This window comes from Anolis sagrei, chromosome 2 (assembly GCF_037176765.1).
Source record: "Anolis sagrei isolate rAnoSag1 chromosome 2, rAnoSag1.mat, whole genome shotgun sequence".
NCBI classification, from domain to species: domain Eukaryota; kingdom Metazoa; phylum Chordata; class Lepidosauria; order Squamata; family Dactyloidae; genus Anolis; species Anolis sagrei.
The window spans coordinates 224,720,457-224,743,833 of NC_090022.1; positions in this window are offsets into that span (position 1 = coordinate 224,720,457).

Genomic DNA, 23,377 nt, shown 5'->3' on the forward strand with positions numbered 1-23,377 from the left:
GTTAAGCTTTGTAAAACTACAAGGACTACCAGTCTTAAACTGAGCAACTTGAAAAACAAGTAATAAAATACTTTTGTTGCTAGCACATTTTCTTTATTAAAAAATTAAACACCAAACATCAATTAAATGTTTCCCATCTTTCATGTACATCAGTGGTTGAATTATGGGGTGTGGTGTTGTGAGGTACTGTGTGGGATATAACTCCCTGCCCAGGGAGGACAGAATGGCCCCCTCCTTGCTGTCCTTCCAGGGGCAGGCTAAAACCTTTTTATTTAGATGGGCTTTTAAAGATGAAGGTTTTTAATTTCAATTTAGGGGATGCTGTGGTTTTTAACTTTGAATTTGTTTTAATGATTTTAACTGGGAATTTTTAAATACTTTTTATGTTTAATCCTGTTTTAATGTTTGTATGTTTGTATATTTTAAATGGTTATGCTGATGCTTTTATGTTAAGCCTCTTTCACTTCCCTTTGGGGAGATAAAGTGGGGTATAAATAAATATAATAAATAAATACCCTTAATGCTGCCTGACAGTATTAGCCAATTTTCCCGCTCAGCTTATCCTTCAACTTCAGCATCTCTGTCATTCTTTGTTCCTTTTGTTCTGTCATTTGGAAAACAATTCCTGCATATTTTCTCCCTCCTCCCATCATTGTTGGGTCAATCTGATCTCTGTCTATTGCTCACCCAACTCACAAGTGCTGAACCTGACTCAGCACATAGAAGATGGCTTTGAAAGGCGGCAGATCTCAGGAGCTGTCTTCATAGACCTGTCAGCAGCTTATGATACTGTAAACCACTGCCTCCTCCTGTGAAAAATGTATAATATCACAAAGGACTACCATCTCACCCATCTCATAGGAAACCTGCTACAAAACAGGAGCTTTTTTGTTGAGTTGAGTTCCGGGTCCAGAGAAGCAGATGGCGGAAACAGAAGAACGGCCTGCCTTAGGGGAGCGTGTTTGCTCCATCAATGTTCAACATTTACACAAATGACCAGCCACTGCCAGAAGGGACAGAGAGCTTCATCTATGCTGATGATCGTGCCATTACTGCTCAAGCAGGGAGCTTTGAGATGGTTGAACAGAAGCTCTCTGAAGCTCTAGGTGCTCTTACCGCCTACTACAGGGAAAACCAGTTGATCCCTAATCCATCTAAAACACAGACATGTGCTTTCCACCTTAAGAACAGACAAGCATCCCGAGCTCTGAGGATTACCTGGGAAGGAATCCCACTGGAGCATTGCAGTGCATCCAAATACCTGGGAGTCACTCTGGACCATGCTCTGACATACAAGAAGCACTGCCTGAATATCAAGCAAAAAGTGGGTGCTAGAAACAATATCATACCAAAGCTGACTGGCACAACCTGGGAATCACAACCAGACAAAGTGAAGACATCTGCCCTTGCGCTATGCTACTCTGCTGCTGAGTATGCATGCCCAGTGTGGAACACATATCACCATGCTAAAACAGTGGATGTGGCTCTTAATGAGACATGCCGCATTATCACGGGGTGTCTGCACCCTACACCACTGGAGAAATTACACTGTCTAGCCGGTATTGCACCACCTGACATCCGCCGGGAAGTAGCAGCCAATAGTGAAAGGACCAAGGCAGTGACATCTCCAGCTCTTCCCTTGTTTGGGTATCAGCCAGCATGTCAACGACTTAAATCAAGGAATAGTTTTCTAAGATCTACAGAGACACTAGCTGGAACACCCCAGCAAGCAAGCATCCAAAAGTGGCAGGCTCAAACCCAGAACCCCAATCAATGTCTGATACCAAATAAGAGACTCCCCCCTGGGCACACAGAAAACTAGGTGACTTGGAAGGTGCTGAACAGATTGTGCTCTGGCACCATGAGATGCAGAGCCAACCTTAAGAAATGGGGCAACAAAGTGGAATCCACGACATGCGAGTGTGGAGAAGAGCAAACCACAGACCACTTGCTGCAATGCACCCTGAGCCCTGCTACATGCACAATGGAGGACCTTCTTGCGGCAACACCAGAGGCACTCCAAGTGGCCAGATACTGCTCAAAGGACATTTAATCAATTACCAAGCTTGCAAACATTGTAGTTTGTCTGTCTGTCTGTTTGTTTTGTTAAAAATGTAATACAACTGTCTGGTTGCTCCTGACATGATAAATAAATAAATAAATGCCTAACTCAATAAATATTCACTCTATATAATCACCTTTTGCTCATGCCGTTAAACAAAATATTGTATTTATGGTGTCTTAGTGTGCCTTGAATCCCTGCAAAGCAAACATAACAATGCCTCTTTAATCAAATAGTTCCACTCTTATCTTTCAAAGCAAATGTCTTAACAAAAATATAGAAAAAGACTGAGGCCAGGCAGTGGAATCATCAGGAACCAAGCACATGCTGGCTTGCCATTAACTTTCTGATAGAGCAGAGCGGGTGCAACTTATTTTGTAATAGTGCTGATGTGCTCTGAAACACTGCAAAATGCCCTTGTTGCTCTCATTAGAACTCTTGTTATTTTCCAAATTACGTTTCTTCAGACTCTCTTGTTTGCTAAGCCTGTGGGGTTTACAGAGTATTTGCAGGAGAATTTAAGGCCAATTTTATGTTATGGTATTTTTCAGAACTGGGATGGATCATCATTTATAATGAAGGTTTTGTTTCAAGGAAACCAGAAAGAAAAGCATGAACATTTAGACTAGGTGAACGAAGAGTATTGTAGAGCTGAAGTTCTCTGGCTACTGAAGCCAACATGATCTAAGTTCTGGCAACAACTGTCAGAACGTGTAAATTACTCAGCATTTCTCTAAGCATTAACAGAATCAATGCCTCAGGATTAACCACAGGTGTCACCATAATAAGGGCTTAGTAGCAGAGTGCTGAAACTGTATCATATAAGTTGTAGTAACCTAATGAGGGTTGGAGGTTAGTGTACGAATATAGGGGGTGTGTTTGTACATACTGTAAATACTGTGTTAGTATTTGTACTTTTTCTGCTGCTTAAGGAAGAAAAGCCTTCTGGTTGGAATGAACAGCTTCATGTCTCTGTGTTGTTTTTGTTCCTGAGGAGACCACTTCACTGCAAGAAGGTATTTGGCACCCTAACAGGAGTGAAGAGTCTCTTCTGTCATGTAACAGGGAATTTCATGTTGATTTGAACCCCTGACATATAGTCCAAAAAAAGGTAAGTTTTGGGACCTTGGCACAGTTAGAGGCTATTGATGAGCTTTCCCCATCAATAGCTCCTGGTGGATTCACAGTAGAGCGGTGGTTGGTTGCCACCAGGTATAGCACAGCACCACACAAGCTTTTGTGCTAGTTTCCACTTGTGCTATAAAGTTCTGGGACACAAACCAATAGATTCAAAATGCAAGAAAAGTGATTCCACCTAAACATTGGAAATAAACTTATTTGGACAGCTTTTCAGTTGTACAATGGACTGCCTCCGTGGATAGTAGACTTCCCGTCTTTAGAAGTCTTTAAATAGAAATTGGACGTGCATCTTTCAGAAGAACTTGTGTACTCCTGCAGGGTAAGAGTTGGGATTTGATGGCCCTTGGGATCCCTTCAAACACTTAAGATTTTATGATTCTGTGATTGAACAGCCTACATAACTATGGATTTTTCCAGATAAATTTATTTATTTATTTTATTATTTACCACATTTGTATACCGCCTTTCTCAGCCTGTTGGCAGCAATTCGATGCCTTTACAGTTATAAATACAATTATAAAACAGTTATAAAAGCAAATTAAAACATTTAGCATGTGATATAAAAAACAAGCCTATAAAAACATAATCCTCGGCGTCTCCTTACTAAAATAATAATCAAATTGCATCGTCAGTCATTCCATAATTTCATATTTGCCTGATTATGCTGCATTAGGGAAGGCTTGCTCGAAAAGCCATGTTTTAACCTTTTTGTGGAATGTCAGAGGGGAGGGGGCTGATCTTATATCCCTGGAAAGGGCATTCCACAGCTGAGGGGCCACCACTGAGAAGGCCCTGTCTCTCATTCCTGCCAAACGCATCTACGAGGGAGGCGGGACTAAGAGCAGGACCTAAAGGTTCCTGCCCACCTGAAGAAGCAGACATGTTAATCTTTTGCACCGTATAAAGAATGAAATGTGGGTAGGAAAAAGAAAAAAAGTGGCAGCCCTTTTAACACTAACAGGTTTTATTTTTGCACATGCTTTCATGGATGTATGCTCCACTACACTGGCACTACACCATGGAACCTCATGCTGAAATTTTCATAGATGAGGGTTGTTAGGGTTACTATCAGTGCTCTTCCACAATGAACTAAATGTGAAGTTCCCATTGTCCACACTTCAAGTGGATTTGTGGTATTTGTTACTGTGCTTTAGCCTCAGAGTGGGTGAATTATAATTGTGTGGTTAATATTCTCACATACCCCTTCTCTTAACATCATGAAGCTGGCAATTTCATGACTAGATGCAAGATGTGTTCCATCTGCCAAACCCCAAACCAAATGGACACATGGCTTGAAGAAAATGGGCCATCACTAGTGAACTGCTAGAGCTTGCTTTGGTGAAGTAAATATACCCAGTCAACCTACTGATATGAAAACTCCACTGAGGTCATTCCAGGCAGGGAGTCCACACTGAGTCCACACTGCCATATATATATATATATATATATATATATATATATATATATATATATATATAAAATCAATGTGGATTTTATTCAGCTGTGTCGAAGAGGCCTAAGCGACATACAGCTGTCCACTCACTGGCTGTTAAAATGGGGAAAGGCCACTATTGGTTTTACTGATTTTATGGATTTTATTGATTTTATTGGGATAATGCATGAATTGTGGTAACTATGAATTGTTGTAGTTTTGTAATGATTGTTTTGTGTGGCAGGCATCTAAGCGTGTCTTTGCTGTTGTAAGCCACCCTGGTTCCCCTACGGGGTGAGAAGGGCGGGGTACAAGAACCCCAAATAAATAAATAAATAAATAAATAAATAAATAATATGTAGTGACCAAGTTTTCATCCTCTATGTCTTCCCCAGCATGTAACCTAGCGTCTGGCTAAGTCAGGCATCACATTTCTCTGGATAATTTTATTTTCCCCTTTGGTATTTTAATTTTTTTTCTTTACTGGTTCCCCAGGCTCAGGAAAAATGTATTTCAGTCTTATTTCTGAGTTACAATGCCCTGATTTGATCAGGATCACATCTTTATTTTTTGTTTTTAACCTATTTCTAATCCAGCAATTGATTTGAGGCAATTTCTCATAACTTGCTAGAATATGTATCTCCTTGATTTTTCTAGTCAAACTGAACTGGCATGCTGCTCCTTTTGATAAGATTCACAACTGAGCGGAATTCTACATGACAGGGTTACATCACCTTGAAGGGACGCCTTTGGTTTGCTGTGTGCAAACAGATTTTTTTTCAAGGAAGGAAATGGTGTAATGTAAACATAGCAAAATGTTTATTACTTTAGAAAAATACTTTAGAAAAATGTTTATTACTTTAGAACAACACCAATAATAGATCTGCATAACAAGAACCTATGCATGTCTTCAGTAAACAGTTCAATGGGATCTCCTCCCACCAAAAGCCTTGGAAGAAGGGAAAGAGTTTTCTTTGTAGGATACAAAATGCCCCTGCAGTTGGAAAAGCATAAGACATGACAGACCAAGGGAAGGCAACCGCAGCCTTTAAAGCATCTTCCCTGGGAATTGTTTCCCCAATCAAGCCTCAATTGCACATATTCCACACTGCTGGAAAAAACTGTGCTATCAGTTCTGCTCTTGTTGAAGTTACAACAAAGACAAGCACAGCAGTAGCAAAACAGAGGTTGACAGTGACTACAAATGAGTGGGAACACTGGATGGACCTCCAGTAAGAATCAGGGTAGATCACAAGCTGTGAAAATTGCTTTTACACCCTGAAGCCACAAAAACAACAAACAAATAGCCTCCAGCATTTGCTGGGGTAAAAAAAGGATTTGTAATTCAGATAGCAAAATAATACAGTGGGGGTTAAGAAAATATCTTTCACGGGAACTTGTCTCTTCTCTATATTTCTATACTTCCTAAATCTTTTATTTTTACATTTAAGCCCTATTCATCTACATGCATGTCTACACTTCTATCACTGAAATCCTGTACCACAATTTGAGTAGTGAAACAATGAGATCTGGTACTACATATAGTAATAGTAATTGATAGTTTTCAGGCTGCTCCATAATTAAATACTGGTGTGATACACATTCTAAGCTGTTTGAGGAAACAATGTTGGCATTGATATGTATTTGCTGCATGTTAAGCCATGGGTGTCAAAATAATATCATTTTAAGGTAAACGATAAACTGAGCCAAATAAGTTACATCTGCCAAACTCCACCACTTTTAAAATAACTAAGCTCTAATACCTCCTGAAAAGAGTAGCAACACATGCACACAATGTGATTTAAATGGCTGCACAAAAAGAAATGAAGAAAGCTAAAATTGCAAGCCTAAGAACAAGGGATTTGCCAGTGGCATTGCTGAATTATCGCGGTGGCTTCAGTCTGAATATGAAAGTGTTTTCAAATGGCATTATGTGATGCAGAAAGCCTTGTCATAGTCCAGCCATTCCTGCACCTGGCTTTTCGTGGTATCTAAGCTGTTCCTTACCTAATACAAAGCACATTTACATATTGCCTGTCTGAGACATAATAAATGTGCTGTACAGATTCCATAGTGGTTGCTTCTAAAGTTGGCATCTCACAGTACAACTTTCTGGCAAGAGAACAATAGCCCAGATCAAAGCAAGTAACGGCCTTCAGGCAGCTTATGAGCCTATTGTGTGATACCCTGGGTGCTTATCCAGCAAACACGTGCTTTAAATTAAATGGGACGAGTGTGTGCACTGTGAACAATTCACTTTCACTCCTGTGAAGCAGACGCCTCTTAAATTTCTTCATTCCATCTGCTAGGCCAGCATCCTCATCAGCGAACACTTTTGTTAACACTGTGCATCAGGAGTAAAATCTGTCTTTGTTGTCGGAGAATACAGCAAGGACAGAAAATTCCATGGCAGATGCAATGGCAGGCCTACAATGGGGAAATTACTGCAAAGACGAGGCAAGGTGCATATTACTAACAGACATCTTCAAATACTTTCAGGTTTCTGGATGGATTATTCTGTCCTTTAAATATTGCACTGAATGCCCTTTTAACAATAGCAAGATGAATTTGCAGAATCTGTACTAATAAACTGACAATTTCTCCTCTGTTCTTTTTTGTGAAATCAAGTCGATTTTATGTTAAGATGTTTTGAGTCTCCTTTGGGGAGATAAAGCGGGGTATAAATAATAATAATTACTGAACACATTAAGAATCTTCAGCATGGATATTGCCATGGATTTTGGACTCAACAAGTGTGCATCTTTTGAGCTTAATAAAGGAAAACTAGCAGCAAGCAAAGGCATAAATATGCCAAATAGCATAGAAATAAAGAGCTTACCTCTGGAATGTGTCCAGAGGAGGGCAACTAAAATGATCAAGGGTCTGGAGAACAAGCCCTATGAGGAGTGGCTTAAGGAGCTGGGCGTGTTTAGCCTGAAGAAGAGGAGGCTGAGAGGAGACATGATAGCCATTTATAAATATGTGAGAGGAAGTCATAGGGTGGAGGGAGCAAGCTTGTTTTCTGCTGCCCTGGAGACTAGGACATGGAACAATGGCTTCGAACTACCAGAAAGGAGATTCCATCTGAACATTAGGAAGAATTTCCTGAGCGTGAGAGCTGTTCAGCAGTAGAACTCTCTGCCTTGGAGTGTGATGAAGGCTCCTTATTTGAAAGCTTTTAAACAGAGACTGGATGACCATCTGTTGAGGGTGCTTTGAATGTGATTTTCCTGCTTCTTGGCAGGGGGTTGTACTGAATGGCCCATGAGGTCTCTTCCAACTCTATGATTCCATAATTCTACCAGTGAATGAAGCTTACAAATACTTGGGAATATTGCAAGCAGATAATATTGAACATACAGAAGTCAAAGGCACCATGAGGAAGGAATATCTTAGAAGGGTCAGAAATATCTTGAAATCAAAGCTCAATGGAGGAAATACAATAAAGGCTACAAACACATGGGCTGTGCCTGTAGTGCACTACTCCACAGGTATAATTAACTGGACATAAGCCAAATTGGACATCCTGGATATAAAAACACAAAAAATTATGACCATAAATTGAGTGCTGCAGCCAAGAAGTGACATAGACAGACTCTACCTAGCAAGGTCTGAAGGAGGAAGAGGGCTGCTCCAAGTCAAGCAATCAGTAGAGGAAGAGAAAAGGGGCCTGAAAGAATACATCAAAGAAAGCCAAGAGACAGCATTGAAAGAAATCCATAAGACTGAGATGCTGAAAGCCAATGAATCAAAAGAAGAGTACAGAGCCCAACAGTTTGCACCATGAAAAGAGCTGTGGCTAAGCAAGCCATTCCATGGGCAGTATTTTAAGAACATTGAAGGGAAGGTTGGCAGCAAGTAAACATAGGAGTTGCTTAGAAGGGGAACCCTTAAAAGGGAAACTGAAGGCCTGAATTTTGCTGCACAAGAACAAGCTTTACAATCAAACACAATAAAAACAAGAATTGAAAAGTCCTACAATGACCCAAAGCATTATTTATGCAAAGAGAGTGATGAAACAGTGGAGCACCTCATTTGCGGTTGCAAGAAAATAGCTCAGATTGACTATTGAATGTTACAACAGGCTAGCAGCAATGGAGAAGTGTTCTCTCTAGGTCTCCCTTACAATAGTTTGGTCAACTTTCAGCAGAACTTCTAGTGGAACTTATAGCAGAAGTTGACCATACAATTGTGCTTTTTTTCATGTCAGGAGCAACTTGAGAAACTGCAAGTTACATCTGGTGTGAGAGAATGAGATAATGCTTTTCTAGGCATCATTATATCCCCCAGCACAATTCTATGGTATTCAAAGCTCTTCCTGTATAACTGAAACCTCATTCAATGAGCTCACATACTACAGTTAATGAAACTACTGCACTTAGGATTCTCCAGTAAAAGCTTCTAGTAATGTAACTCAGGAGTGTAGATACCAGTGTGCTTTGTATATGAGAATTTTCAAGTACCTCTCCCAGTTATAAAATGAGAATTTTGTATGATAAAGCCTTACAATTAAAGTGGTATCAAATGTCTACAGTGTAAATGTACTCATTATATACATATAGAGACAAACTACCTACAGTAATGGTACACCTGGATGTGATAAAAGCCAGTGGGTATCAAATTTCTGTCAAGCAGAGAGGGGAACAATGTAAAGTTCACCACTGACTGGATGGAGAGAATGAAGAACTAATTCCTATTGAATAACTCCTAGCTCCTTCCTTTCTATGGGGGGGGGGGGGGGGAGGATCTGAAAGTGAAAATAATCCAGGGAGAGAAAACACTTTCAGGGAGTACAAAAGGGTTTGACATCACATTGGCTTTCTGCCACCCAGGCTGTTCTCTAAATGTTTCCTTCCACGCCTTTTGGGATAATCTATTGTCTAGGAAAATGACCATGCCCTGTAACATTTCGAACTCTATGCTGCACTGTTATTGTCCTAACCTGGGGCTGGAGATGTGTCAACCAGCCCTAGATGGGTTAAAGGTAAAGTTTTTCCCTGATATTAAGTCCAGTAGTGTCTGACTCTGTGGGTTGGTGTTCATCTCTATTCCTAAGCTGAAGAGCCGGTGTTGTCCATAGACTGACTGCATGAAGCACCGTTACCTTCCAGCTGGAGTGGTACCTATTGATCTACTCACATTTGCATGTTTTCAAATTGCTAGGTTGGCAGAAGCTGGGTCTAACAGAGGGAGCTCATGCCACTCCCCAGATTCAAACCTGTAACACTTCTGTCAGCAAGTTCAGCATCTCAGTGCTTTAACCACTGTGCCACTGATCCATTTATCCAAATGTCAGCCCAAATGTCTGGAGTAGTGATTATTAGCTTTAGCTGATATGCCAGTTTCATGCTTCCAAGAATTGGAAGATGGTTGTACCTCGAGGTTTGACTTCTACAATGTCCTGTATGTTAGGCTATATCTGTATCAGGTTTGGAGCACAAAACAGCAGTATTCACTCTACTGGTTGCCAATTAGTTTTTGGACAAAGCAACGAGTGTTGATCATGATCTTTAAATTTCTCCATGTTTTAAGGTCTAGGTTACCTGCAGGATTGCCATCTCTCATATAATCTGTATACATCAAATGTATATTCAATTCTCTGGAGGATATTTACTTCAACCAGCCAGGACTAGACTGGCAACTATCACCCTGAGGACCTTTTTGTTAGCCACCTTTAGACTGTGAAATGACCTGCCAGAAGAGAATTGACAACCAAATATGCTTTCTGAATTTTAAAAAGCATTAAAAACCTCAATTCAGGCAGGCCTGTTCAGTCGGTTTTAAATTACACATTTTAAATTGGCATTTTATAAATATTGGTGATTTTAAGATTTGTGTTTTAATCTCGGTGCTTTAAATAGTTTTATGTGTTTTACTTACATGTTGCATTTTTATCTATCAACCTTGTCACATGGCCTCCAAAGTTACTTCTGGGGGAGGGGGCGTGTGATGAACTCTGCACCCCACATTTTCTGACTCCAGCTGATAACAAGATGATAACATGGGGGGAAGCGTGGAGCAAGTGGCTTCCCCCCATGGATTCCAATGGCAACACGGGAAGCCTCTCATGTTACTTTAGCAGCTGCATGTGGCAGCTCCACCCTCCTTCACCCACGGAGCCATGATGGCATCATCTAATGGGAGCCGGCAGGCTCCAAGGATGACCTGGGCTAAACCAGCGCATGCCACTAATTTTAGCCCGCGTGATGAGGTCCTTAGTTGAATCCTGCCTTGAGTCTCAGGAAAAGGCAAATAAGATTATTATTATTATTATTATTATTATTATTAACAAAATGATGCATTCTTTTTATTGTTTAAATTAAAATTGCCACAGATGTATATGAGCCAAAACAGAGTGGTGGTTTCAGTGGTTTGGAGACAAGGATTAGAATCCCTGATGAGCCATGAAATCCACTGTGCAACCTTTGGGAAACCACACTTTTTCAGCCTCAGAGGAAGGCAAAGGCAAATCTTGCCAAGAAAACCCCATTATAAGTTCACCTAAAGAATTACTTGGCACATAACAACAACAAATGCAAGTAGATTTGTGGTCTATTTTGGGTAGAACATAATCGAATGCTTTTGGAGTCATTATGCTAATATGTTATATTCAGATATTTTCTATATCTAAAATCATGAGATTGTTGGTGTTTTTCAACTGATTATATGTTCACTACCAGGTTTAAAAACAATATCCCTTGAACATTTTGATAGGAAATAAAAATAAAAGCAGCAATTTGTTTATGTGCTCCTATAAATATGCATTCATCATTTGTCAATATGAAATGTCAATGAAAGATAGTATTGTTCAATAGTCATTATTTCATGTAAATCCAACATGATCTCAATCATTGTGTAATCTGCCCCCCCCCACCCCCCCCCCCCACCCCCCAAATATGGTTACTTGATTAGCATTATCTGTCAAAACAATTCATTTCAAGGAGAGCCCTATTTACTTATTCTAAAATAAAGAATATTGTATTTTGTTAGTCCAGGTCATTTTCCAAACTGGTGATCTCATGAAGATTGAATTCTGTGGCTAATGCAGCCCCTTCTACCCTGCCATATAAAATCCAGATTATCGCTTTAAACTGGGTTATATGTCAGCAACATTCACACTTGCCTCAAACAAACAAAAGTTTTTTTCTCCCACTCTGGACATTCCACAGATATATAAAGACCACTTGCTTAGTTTCCAACAGACCTCACAACCTGTGAGGATGCCTGCCATAGATGTGGGTGAAACACCAGGATAGAATGCTTCTGGAGCATGGCCATATAGCCCAGAAAACTCACAGCAACCCTATTATGAAAAACTTTACATGGATAAGGATACTGAACATTTGAAGGGACCAATTAGAACCTCAGTTGAAATTATCATTGAATAAAATCACAACTAATAATGAAGTAGAAGAGGTGATAAAAATTTGAAATCAAATTCATCTCCTGATCCTGATGGGTTTGCCACAAACTTTTACAAAATATTTCAAACAAAAGATTGCAGAACTCAATTATTGGATAAGACCATGGGCATGCATTAAGGAAAAGTTAGATAATAAGGAAATAATGAAAATAAAAGGTGGACCATTGATTTCAACAATGCAATGCTGGAAAAATTGCAAAATATATTTTCAATAAATAAAATAGATCAGCTCCCAATAGGACTAATAGATAATAAAAAATATTTGATATACAGGAAATTGATAAATAATATGAAACAGAATGGAATAACAAGAATTGTCAAGTTATTAAACTCTGATGGAACAATTAAAAAATTGGATGAATTAAAGAATACGTGTGGCTAAAGAAACTGGCTATTATGGCATGGAACGAGGCAGAGGATTATAGAATGGAAAAGAAAGGAAAGCCCAGAAGCAGACCAAATTTTAAAATGGAAATTAGGGAATGGGAAAGGAATTGGGGGATACACACACACCCACGCACGCACACACTTGCTCTCATGGACACATAAATACATCAATACAAAGTTGTGGGAGGCATAACTTGCTTTGCATGGGTGGTGCGCTGGAATGATCTACCTTCAATGATGTACAAACTCCTGTCATAACTGTGTCTGCTCCAGTTCAGCAAGCAGGTGTTTCTTAGTCTGCTGAGAGCACAGCTTCTGCTTTGGTATGGTCAAAGAGCATTAATGTGCACCACCACCTCTAAAAACCTGTGTTCCCACACCTCTACAAACATCTGAGAGTGCAAACTGAACAAGCAAGAGAAAATTTGGAAGTGTAGGCACTAGCAATGGTTCATCTGGGCAGGGTTCTTCGAATACTTCTGAAGGTTTCATGAGGATGTAGGTTTCCCTTATGGGATCTAGTGCTGCGAGATTGTTCAGGTCAGACTCGCTGAGATCAAAGCAACAGCTTCTGTTGAAGCCAGGAGTGTAAAAGGTCAGATATTGCTCTTTTGGTCATGGGGGCTGAAAACAAGAAACTTCTGAGCTTATACAGTCTCAAGAAAAATGTAAAACAAGGCTGTTGTGGGACATTCAAAATACCTGGACCATTGAGAGAGAAATGCATAATGCTAGTCCAGGCATGGGCAGGCTGATAGGACACGTGGGAGTTTAAGTCCAAAACACCTGGAGGGCCGAAATTTGTCCATGCCTGTGCTAGTCTATACACTGTTATGCAAATTTGAAATACTTATTAGAATTCCTAGAATTTACATCTCACAGAAAGCAAGATGATTATTTCCCCCGTTCATTAACTTTTACATCAATAGTCTTCAGTACTGTTCATAATGTGTAGGATGTACATCAGGATTTTCTTGAGATAACCAGAAGTTATGGTATTCTTATTACATTTTTTTAATTATCCAGATCTGTTGCTGATCTGTTGCTTTTGTACCCCATGCATAAAGAATCAACACTGAAAATGTCTCTGGGAAGATATATAGGTTTAAAAAAATTGCTGCCCCAACATTACTTTCCGTGCACATTGCATCAGATGTATAGTAGTGATGCTGCCCTGGAATGCAAATAGAGAAGGATACCCAGTTATTCCAAAGCTGCTGGTGCCCAGTGCTCTGCCAAGCATCAATATGAAGATTTTGTGGTAGATGCAACACTTCCAGATCTTCTGGTATCTGCTTCTGACCCACAACAGTGTTGTCTATGGGGAATATTGTATATGGTAGGAATGAATTTGCAGTCTCATGCAATCTTATTTATAACTTATTTTAAGTTGGGTTGTTGTAGGTTTTTTTGGGCTATATGGCCATGTTCTAGAGGCATTCCCTCCTGATCAGGCCCGTAGCCAGGATTTTGATTCAGGAGGGGGGGGGGGGCTGAGTCTGAGTGAAAGAGGGTCTACCTTAGCAAACCTTTTGTATCGTTACCCCAATACCCCCATGCATATGAGATATATTGAGCATGGTGATCAGATCATGATATGAATAAACATAACAGTTTAAATAATGTACCAGTAAGGCCTTCTCATGGACCACCATGAGAATTGGGGGGGGGGGGGGGCTGAAGCCCCCCCCCCTTCCCGGCTACATGCCTGCAGATGTTTCACCTGCATCTATGGCAAGCATCCTCAGAGGTTGTGAGGTCTGTTGGAACTAGGAAAATTGGGTTTACAAAATGTAGAAGTTTAATAAGGAAAGCCTAATGAAAGGCTGATAATTACTCTGTAGATTAAAAATGCTGCATCAGTAATAAACAGTGAGCCTGCATTTGTCCATTACATCCAATAGTATTTTCAAAACTAACGGAAGTAATCTCAGAAGCACTGACAATAATCTTTGGGAATTCCTGGAGAACAGGAGAAGTCTCAGCAGACTGGAGGAGGGCAAATACCGACCCCATTTTCAAAAAGGGGGAAAGACAAAAACAATTATTAATCTGTCAGCCTGACATCAATATCTGGAAAGATTTTAGAACAAATTATTAAACAGACATTCTCTGACCATTTAGAAAGAAATGTAATGATCGCCTGGGTTTCTCGAACACTAATCATGACAGACTAACTTATCCTTTTTTTATAAGAGTTACAAGCTTGGAAGATAAAAGGAAGGCCATGGATGTGGCATATATTGATTTCTGTAAGACTTTTGTCAAGGTTACCCATAATATTCTTGGACATAAGCTAACAAAATGTGGGCTATACAATGCTACTCTTAGGTGGATTTGTAATTAGTTGACTGAATAAGCCCAAAGGCTCCACTTCATTCTGGGAAGAAGTAACTAATGGGGTGCCACGTGGTTTTGCCATGTGTCCAGAGCTATTCAACATCTTTATAAGTGACTTACATGATGAAATAGAGGTCCCGCTTATCAAATTTACACACAATGCCAAATTAGCTAATATCCCAAAAAACAAGATCAGAATCCAAATTAATTTAACAGATTAGAGATCTGGGGCAGAAATAACAAAATGAACTTCAAGAGGGAGAAAGGTAATTGATTGTTGTGGCCCCTACTACACCTAAACAAAAAAATTGAAATGCACAGAAATAGACTTGATTTGACAACTGTATATGTGAAAGAGATCAGTTACTATGCTGGCTGCCAATTAGTTTCTGGGCAAAGTACGAGGTGTTGGTTTTGACCTTTAAAGCCCTACATGGTTTGGGTCCAGGTTACCTAAAGGATTGCTTTCTCCTGTGCAATCCACCCCAGACACTTAGGTTCTCTGGGGGGTGGTTACTCCAACCAGCTAGAACTTGATTGGTGACCATCACCCAGAGGATCTTTTCATCAGCTGCCCCAAAATTGCTGGAACAACCTGCTGGAAGAGCTCCAACAGCTAAATGAGCTGTCAGAATTTAAAAACCATCTAAAGACCTATCTTTTCCAGTAGGTTTACCCAGACCGTTTTTAAGCATGCATTTTAAACGTGTATCCTTTGTTTAATCTCTGTTTTGTGGATTTTAATATGTATTTTATAGAAATACATTTTAATATGGATCTTTTATAGAAATTGATTTTAATATGTGTATTTGTGGCATTTTTACAATATTTATATGTTTTAATTATTCTGTAACCAGCCACAAGGAGAGGCAAGTAAGAAATAAAACTTATTATTATTATTATTATTATTATTATTATTATTATTATTATCTAAGAGTCTTATTAGACCAAAAACTAAACTGGAGTTATCAATATGATGTCCACTAAACAGGCAATGAGATTCTAGGCTACATCAATAGTACAGTGTCTAGATTCAAGGAAGTTATAATACCATTCTAGTCTGCTTTGAAAATGTTAGTTAATGAATCTGCAGTGTGAATGTTAATTGATAACAGTACATTTTGTTCAACAGAGATGTAAGTCAAAGGCATATTGGATAGAGGTCAGAACAATTTTGACTACAGCGGGTGACATGAACACAGAATAATAATGAAAATAAAGAAAACCCAAGTTATTAATAGATTGAAAGGTAAATTAAAACTCCATTAATTTTATTGACAGCAGTCATGTCAATTCTCTTGCACGAGACAGAAAGGGGGGTGGGGATAGGGATTCTCTTTGGACTTTATCACATGAGCAGGCAACCTGGCATTGTAACTTTGCTGCAAAGCTGATGGTCCCTATCACACAACACCATATGTATCCCACTACCAGTTTGCCTTCGCCTCCAGATTCTCCCATCTCTAGCTAATGCTAAACCTGTCAATAGCTCTGAATCCCACTACATTCCTTTCACTTACTTTGGTACAATGGGTCCCTCCCGCTTCTGTGCCAGCATGCTAATATTAACATGATTTCAGTACATGGACTTCAAAATGTACATTCATTGTTTTATGAAAACCAGTATTCAGAGCCTAAAGAGGCAGTGAATAACAATGTGATGCCATATCTTATGTCACAACCAAGCACACCTGCAAACTCTTGTCCTGTTTTGTTTGGTAGGAAACACATGCAATAATGGAAACAATGGATTCAGATTCCTAGTGTTTCAACCAGTGGCAAGCATTAGAAAACAAGAACTTCTGGTTGCACTTAGAATATTTAATCATAGCCACCATTTTTGACCATCAATCCTAGCTTTACATTCAGCAAATCAAATATTTTCTTCCACATAGATAGTTGCATTTGAAACACATATTGTTAAATCCAGTAGGAAACACGACTGAATTCTCACCCCTTGTAAATTAAACTCTGCAATCTAACTAATAATCTTAGTACAGCATTATAAACTTAGATAGTAGAAGAAAAGAACCAACTACTTTATATGGAAAAAAATCCAAACATAAGCTATTGGCTAAGATTAGAAAAATCAATTGCATTCTTTCTCTGCTCTAACAAGAAACTGGTGTTTTGCATCTAAATTCCTAAATATCTAGTGCAAAAAATAATTTTATTCACGTTTAAAGACCATTTATATTTCCTCTGAGCTTTTGAGTGCAAAAGTACTGAAAAGATTTTAATGAACTGGTGCAATCCAAGATGGTTAGTGATTTCTGCTTGAATGGGATTCCACAATATATTAAAGTGAGGTAGGAACCAATGACATTAACTCAAGAGCAAGAGTTTGACCTGTCCTCCTACTTCAAAATGAACTGCCACACAAAAGCTGACATTTTGTGTACAGAGCTGTCTTTTTCAAAACAAAAGACAACTGGCTTAGAGAATTTTGAGGGTGAGAAAACAAGTCACCAATCTAAAGGAACAGTAGGAGTTTCTGAAATGATCCAATGAAGCAGAGAGGCAGCAGAAGGTTAGATGACAGCTGTTAAGACCTACTGACTCGTGTTTACTGTTGTTATCCAGATGGTCTGTTTAGAGACTTTGTGGGTGTTAATTCAAGTGCTGAATGCTCTGGCGAAATGGAAATTGAGACTTTCTGCAGAATGACAACACAAAGGAGGGGTACTGGGCACAAGAATGCAAACAATCCCAAATAAACAGAACTAAGCTGTAGTGAGTGAAAGAAAACCAGGAAATGAGTTATTTTGTCCCTTCCAGTTGTATCTGTTGAATGACTATTTTCAGGTTTCTTTTTATGCTTTCTCTTAGAACAGACAATGTCCTGTAGACAAATAATGAAGTCTTATTAAAATGTGCTATATTCCAATAATTAAGGACCAAATGATATTAACCAGTCTTTCAACTATTCCATTTTTGGGGAAGGTCTTTGAATTTGTAGTGGCTGCCAAGCTTGGCAAGAAATGTGACAGGTCTGGGGCCAATTGGGGTTATGGGACCCCCCCCCCCCAGGGGGTCATATGGGTGGTAAAACAACCCCCCCAAAAACCAGGAAATATTTGGAAATTTCCTTCTGGTTTTGATGTTATATGATTATTGAATAGTTCACTACAATAACCTCTATAAAAATGAATTGCTTTCAGGAGACACAATTAATTCCTTCTTCTTTTGCAAAAATATGGATGGTGGTTATAGGAAGGAGTTCCATTTGATTTGTCGTATTGCATTACTATAATATGTTATATTCAGAACTTCATTTGAAGAGAGTTCAGCAAGTCCAAAGTATAGCAGCCAGATTAATGGGTTGTTGTAGGTTTTTCCAGGCTATATGGCCATGTTCTGGAGACAATTTTTCTCCTGACGTTTTGCCTGCATCTATGGCAAGCATCCTCAGAGGTAATGAGGTCTGCTGGAACTAGGAAAAATGTGTTTATATATCTGTGGAATGACCAGGGTGAGACAAAGGACTTTTGTTTGCTGGGGCTAGCTGTGAATGTTTCAGCTGATCACCTTGATTTGCATTCAATGGCTTGGAAGCGCCTGGGGGGAATCTTTTGTTGAGAGTGATTTCATGTGCCTGTTTGTTTCCCCTCTGTTGTTTTGCTGCTGTAATTTTTGAGTTTTTTTAATACTGGTAGCCTGATTTTGTTCATTTTCATGGTTTCTTCCTTTCTGTTGAAATTGTCCACATGCTTGTGGATTTCAATGGCTTCTCTGTGTAGTCTGACATGGTGGTTGTGAGAGTGGTCCAGCACTTCTGTGTTCTCAAATAATATGCTGTGTCCAGGTTGGTTCATCAGGTGCTCTGCTATGGCTGATTTCTCTGGTGCTGGACCACTCTCACAATTATTGTATTGTTTTTAAATGTTTTTTTACACTACAAATAAGATATGTGCATTGCGCATAGGAATTCATTCATGGTTTTTTTCAAATTATAATCTGGCCCTCCAATAGTTTGAGGGACTGTGACCTGGCCCTCTGTTTAAAATGTCTGTGGACCCCTGGTATAGATGCTACCTTAGATAAATGGAGAATATTTGATTGGGGAGAAAGCATTTCAGAACCACTCCTCTTCCCAGACAGCTGATCACTCTATGAAGACTTAGAGCACTAGACCAAAAATGCCATCTGTACATAATGCTTTATCTCTTTGAAGGTGGGAGCAAGTGGTTCAATATCCATTGTAGGCCATGCAAGCCCTGAAAATGTGAGACAAATGGACAAGTCAAAGCTAACCTTTATTTATGGGACACACATGTGTAAAATGGATTTTTATCTATACATTTAAATCTGTGTTGCTTTTAGGATTGCATTAGCACCTCTATAACATTTTCATTTCTATAAATGTTTTTCAAGGAAATTGCTTTGATTTTTGGATGTACAATTCTTCAAATCTCAATCATATTCTATTTATAGTTTGATTGGATAATGATTCTGTAGTGTTTCATTTTCTGATACTGTTAGTTCTTTTCAGGAAAATGTGTTTAATGCTTTTTTTTACAGTTTTCTTCAGTAAAATTGACTTTCTGGAGGTAGACAAGGTTTTAAAAACTAGCACTGGAATATTTAAAATAGCAAAATCAAGAAACAAGGAAATGTAAGACAAATACTCTCTGAGATTAAAAGAGATCACTATTAATCCAAATGATTTCAGTGTTTCTCTTTTTCAAAACACACTTGCTAATAGCTTTATATCCAGTATATGTGGGGCCTGAAGAATTAATGCAGTTTAACACCACTTTAACTGCCATGGTCCTGGAGGTTGTAATTTTACAAGATATCTAGCTTTCCCTGTGAAAGCATGCCTGTGCCTCACAAACTACAGCTCCCAGGATTCATAGAATTGTAGAACAATAGAGTTGGAAGAGACCATGTGGGCCATCTAGTCCAACCCTCTGCCATGCAGGAAAAGCACACATGGTTCTCTATCATGGAGCCATGGCAATTAATGTGGGATTAAACAGCATTAATTCTATCGTGTAGATGCATCCTGGGAAAGCTGTGGGACAAACTGCTGTTACACTAGATCAATTTAGATATAATTTTGAACTAGAGCTCCTACCATTAGCCAGGTTGCGTACGGCTTACAGAAGCTGAAAACCATAATAATTTGAGGTTCTAAGGTTCTTCAACTCTGCAGTAATTGAAGCATAAGCAAACAAAATTCAATTGCTTTGATGGAAATAGCCACTAATCCTCATGTTCTCATATTTGACAATAATCTCACTGATTATTTTTTAAATTAAATTCTGCACACATTAAACAGAAGCAGCATAAGGGAAAGCTAAAACCACTATATAGAAATGAATGTAGTTATCATAGTGATGAAAGCATCATATTAAAATAAACAAAAAATATAGAGTGCATGACTTTTCTCAGGACCAGCCAAAGTGGATTGTCTTGAAACAGTAGCATGACGTTTGAGGGGATGGGGCCTAAACAAGAGCAGCAGCAGAAACACCCAAAATAGTGCTAGACAATTTAATAGGAATTAGATGGAATTTTACTAGAAAGGAATACAAAGAGGGGATTTTTATTTTACTCACATTTTGATATTAGTTCATTTAATTTGTACATATGGAATAAAAGTGTGAGTCAGAATATAGACATACATCAATTTTGTCAGAATTTGTGATGCAATTCTTTGAAAAAATAAAACACCCTTTTGGTGAAATTTAGCCTTGTCTTTGATAAACACAAGGGACATTATCACTTGAGGCTCTGAAAACACAATCTGTAGTTGTAAATCTGTTAAAGCAAAGTGCTGGAGGAGGTCTGAATGACCATCTCCCCACCGCACTGCCATGTTCCAAAAGTGCCTTCTACGTTCTTCCATAAATTTATCTTATCACACTGCCTTTTTATTTTTTTCACCAGTATTGCAATTGTGTGGTTTTTCTGTCATGTGAGGAAATGCCATTTCATGTTTTCAAACCTGCACAACTGTGCAGTAACATTGGGAGAAACCACTTCCTTCAGGATTTCTATTTTGCACCACTCTGTCTTCTATACTCCATTACTGTTTAATCATGGATAATGTGGGTGTAATTCTCCTGTGATTGTATTTTGTTGACTTGGAGAAAGAGAAGTAAAGAAGGTAAACCCCTTGCCTGTTTGTAAATAAAATAATGAGTAGTCACGAGGGGAGGAGCAGTATAGAATCCTTTCTTCTGCCATAACCTTTAGAACCAAGGAGGTAATTTATATCTGTTTTTAACAATGGCTAAACGTGGTGTGGCTCCTACTGAAATAAGTGTTTAAAGTGGTTGCCTTAGCTCAGCTTCATTGAAAAGGTGTCCATGGCAAACAACCCCAGAAAAGGTGGTTTCTTGAGACTGATGCCTTAGGTCTAGTTGAAGAATATTAGGGGAAACAACTCCAGAACAAGTGGTTTCTTAAATCTGATGCCTTAACTCAGGTCTGGGCATGAGGGCAAATGACAGGGGAGGAGACATATGTGTGATGGCAAATCAAACAGGTAAATCTTAAAGAAAAAAGAGAAAAGGATTAGATGTGGTGGGGGCAGGAAATCCATTTAATTTCAAAATGGGCCATGGTGAAGCTTAAGGGAAAACCAACAATTTTCTTCATTTTCCTTATTCCGTGGGACGAAGTCCTTAGGCTCTGATTCCTTTCTTTTTGGATTCTTGTTTGCACTTCTCTTCCTTTCTTTCTGTTTCTCATCCTCTTTCTCCCTTCCAAACATATCAGGAAACTTTTTATGTTCAAAGGAGAGCATAAAAAAAAATCTCTGGTAGAATACAACTCCTCCATGGTCTTAAATACAGGGTACACAAAGCCGCTGAAAAGAGAATTGGCTAAAATATTTTCAGGAATTGGAGTACTTGTCAGAGACACATTTACATGTTTGTTAGATTGTGTTTTTATTGACATGCTCTGAGTAACTGGGACTGATGCTTAATGTTTTAGCTGATATCCTCTTTGGTATTTATGGGATTTTAAACCAGACTTACAAACTTGTAACTTTTGGGATTCACCTTCAGGGTTATTAATGACTGAGCATGACTCCAAAACTCTTAAGCCAGGCAGTGCTCCAAGAGACAAGTTTCTGAGGCTGCAGGTGATAAAATCATGACTGCAGCATTCTCCCAGTCTGGGAGTGCAATGGAAAAGGCAGCTGGGGGGACCTTCTTCTGTCACTGCTTATTTCAACATTTCCAGTGATTGGCAGAGAACTGTAATCAATATTTTCCAGCATTCCAATCTGCAATGCCTTGGAATCTTTTTGGTTGGTGTACTGCCTGACCAAAGAGGTAGGGTTTTTTTAGTGGGGTGTCATCTGGAAAAGTAGCTATGACAACAGAGCTCCATCATTGTAATTTGTCTGATAATGCAGAATCTCAGCCATCATGCATAATCACCACAGTCTGTCACTAGTTACACTAGGAGGGATTGCCTTTATGATATCACTAGGGACTAGGGGTGTGTTATGCATCATAAGTTGTTGAATTCATACGTACAACGCCAGTTATATTTTCAACACAAGCAGGTAAACCAAAGCTGAAAAGGCTGTCATTCCTCTTTAAATCAATGGCCTCTCATCATGAGAAGAAGGAAGCAGCAAGGAGAAAGCAGAGTTCACTGGCAAAGAGATTGAGAAAACACAGAATTCTGGTCAAGGTAGTTTGGAAAGGCAAATCAGAGAATTCAAAAGGCCCTGATCCAAACTACATTTCCCAGAATTATTCTCAACATCAGAAAGCCCCAATCAGGATACGGGAGAGATTGATGCCTCTGTAGCAACAGCCAGCCAGAGTTCTATTAAAATAATTGAATCTGCAAAGAGAAGGACTGACTGATACTTCTAGTAAGTAAATCTATGTGCTGGACTAGGAAGAAATTCCTAAATGGAAGTTCTATTGGTTAATACAGTGGTTCTCAAGATGTGAGCCCCCAGGTGTTCTGATCTATAACTTCCAGAAATCCCAGCCAGTTTACCAGTTGTTAGGATTTCTGGGAGCTAAAGGCCAAAACATCTAGAGACCCACACGTTGAGAACCACTGGATTAATATGAGAGACATTCAATGAGATAGCTGTTGTAGCTTTTTTCAAAAAATGTTTTTGTCAAAACTTCAAAAAAAAATCCTAAAATCATTAGATGTATGAATATTTCTGAAAGTTGGGGAAAATGATCTCCAGTTATCTTGTGTCATTGCACAGAAAATTAAAAAGATAGCTCTTTTTGTTTTTTTAAAATGTTGTTTATAAATATTTTGAAAATTCCGCAAAACTCCGTGCATAACTGAAAAGTTCTGAAACTTGATGAGCTAACAGCGGTAAATGTATTCTACAATTTTAGTAAGTTCACCCCAATAGCGGTACAAATGAGGGAGAAAGGAGCCCCAGAATTTTCCCCACTTGTAAATTACTATAACAAAAAAGTAATGAAATTTTGTTACTCTTATTATAGTAATGAAATTTTCACTAATGATACTTCAAAAACACTTTAGAAATTAAACATCGGTGCCCTCTAATTTTGTAATGAGTTTTAAAACATTTTTTCATCAATCACACAATTTTCGAAAACTGCCTTTGATTAGCTTTCTGTATGTT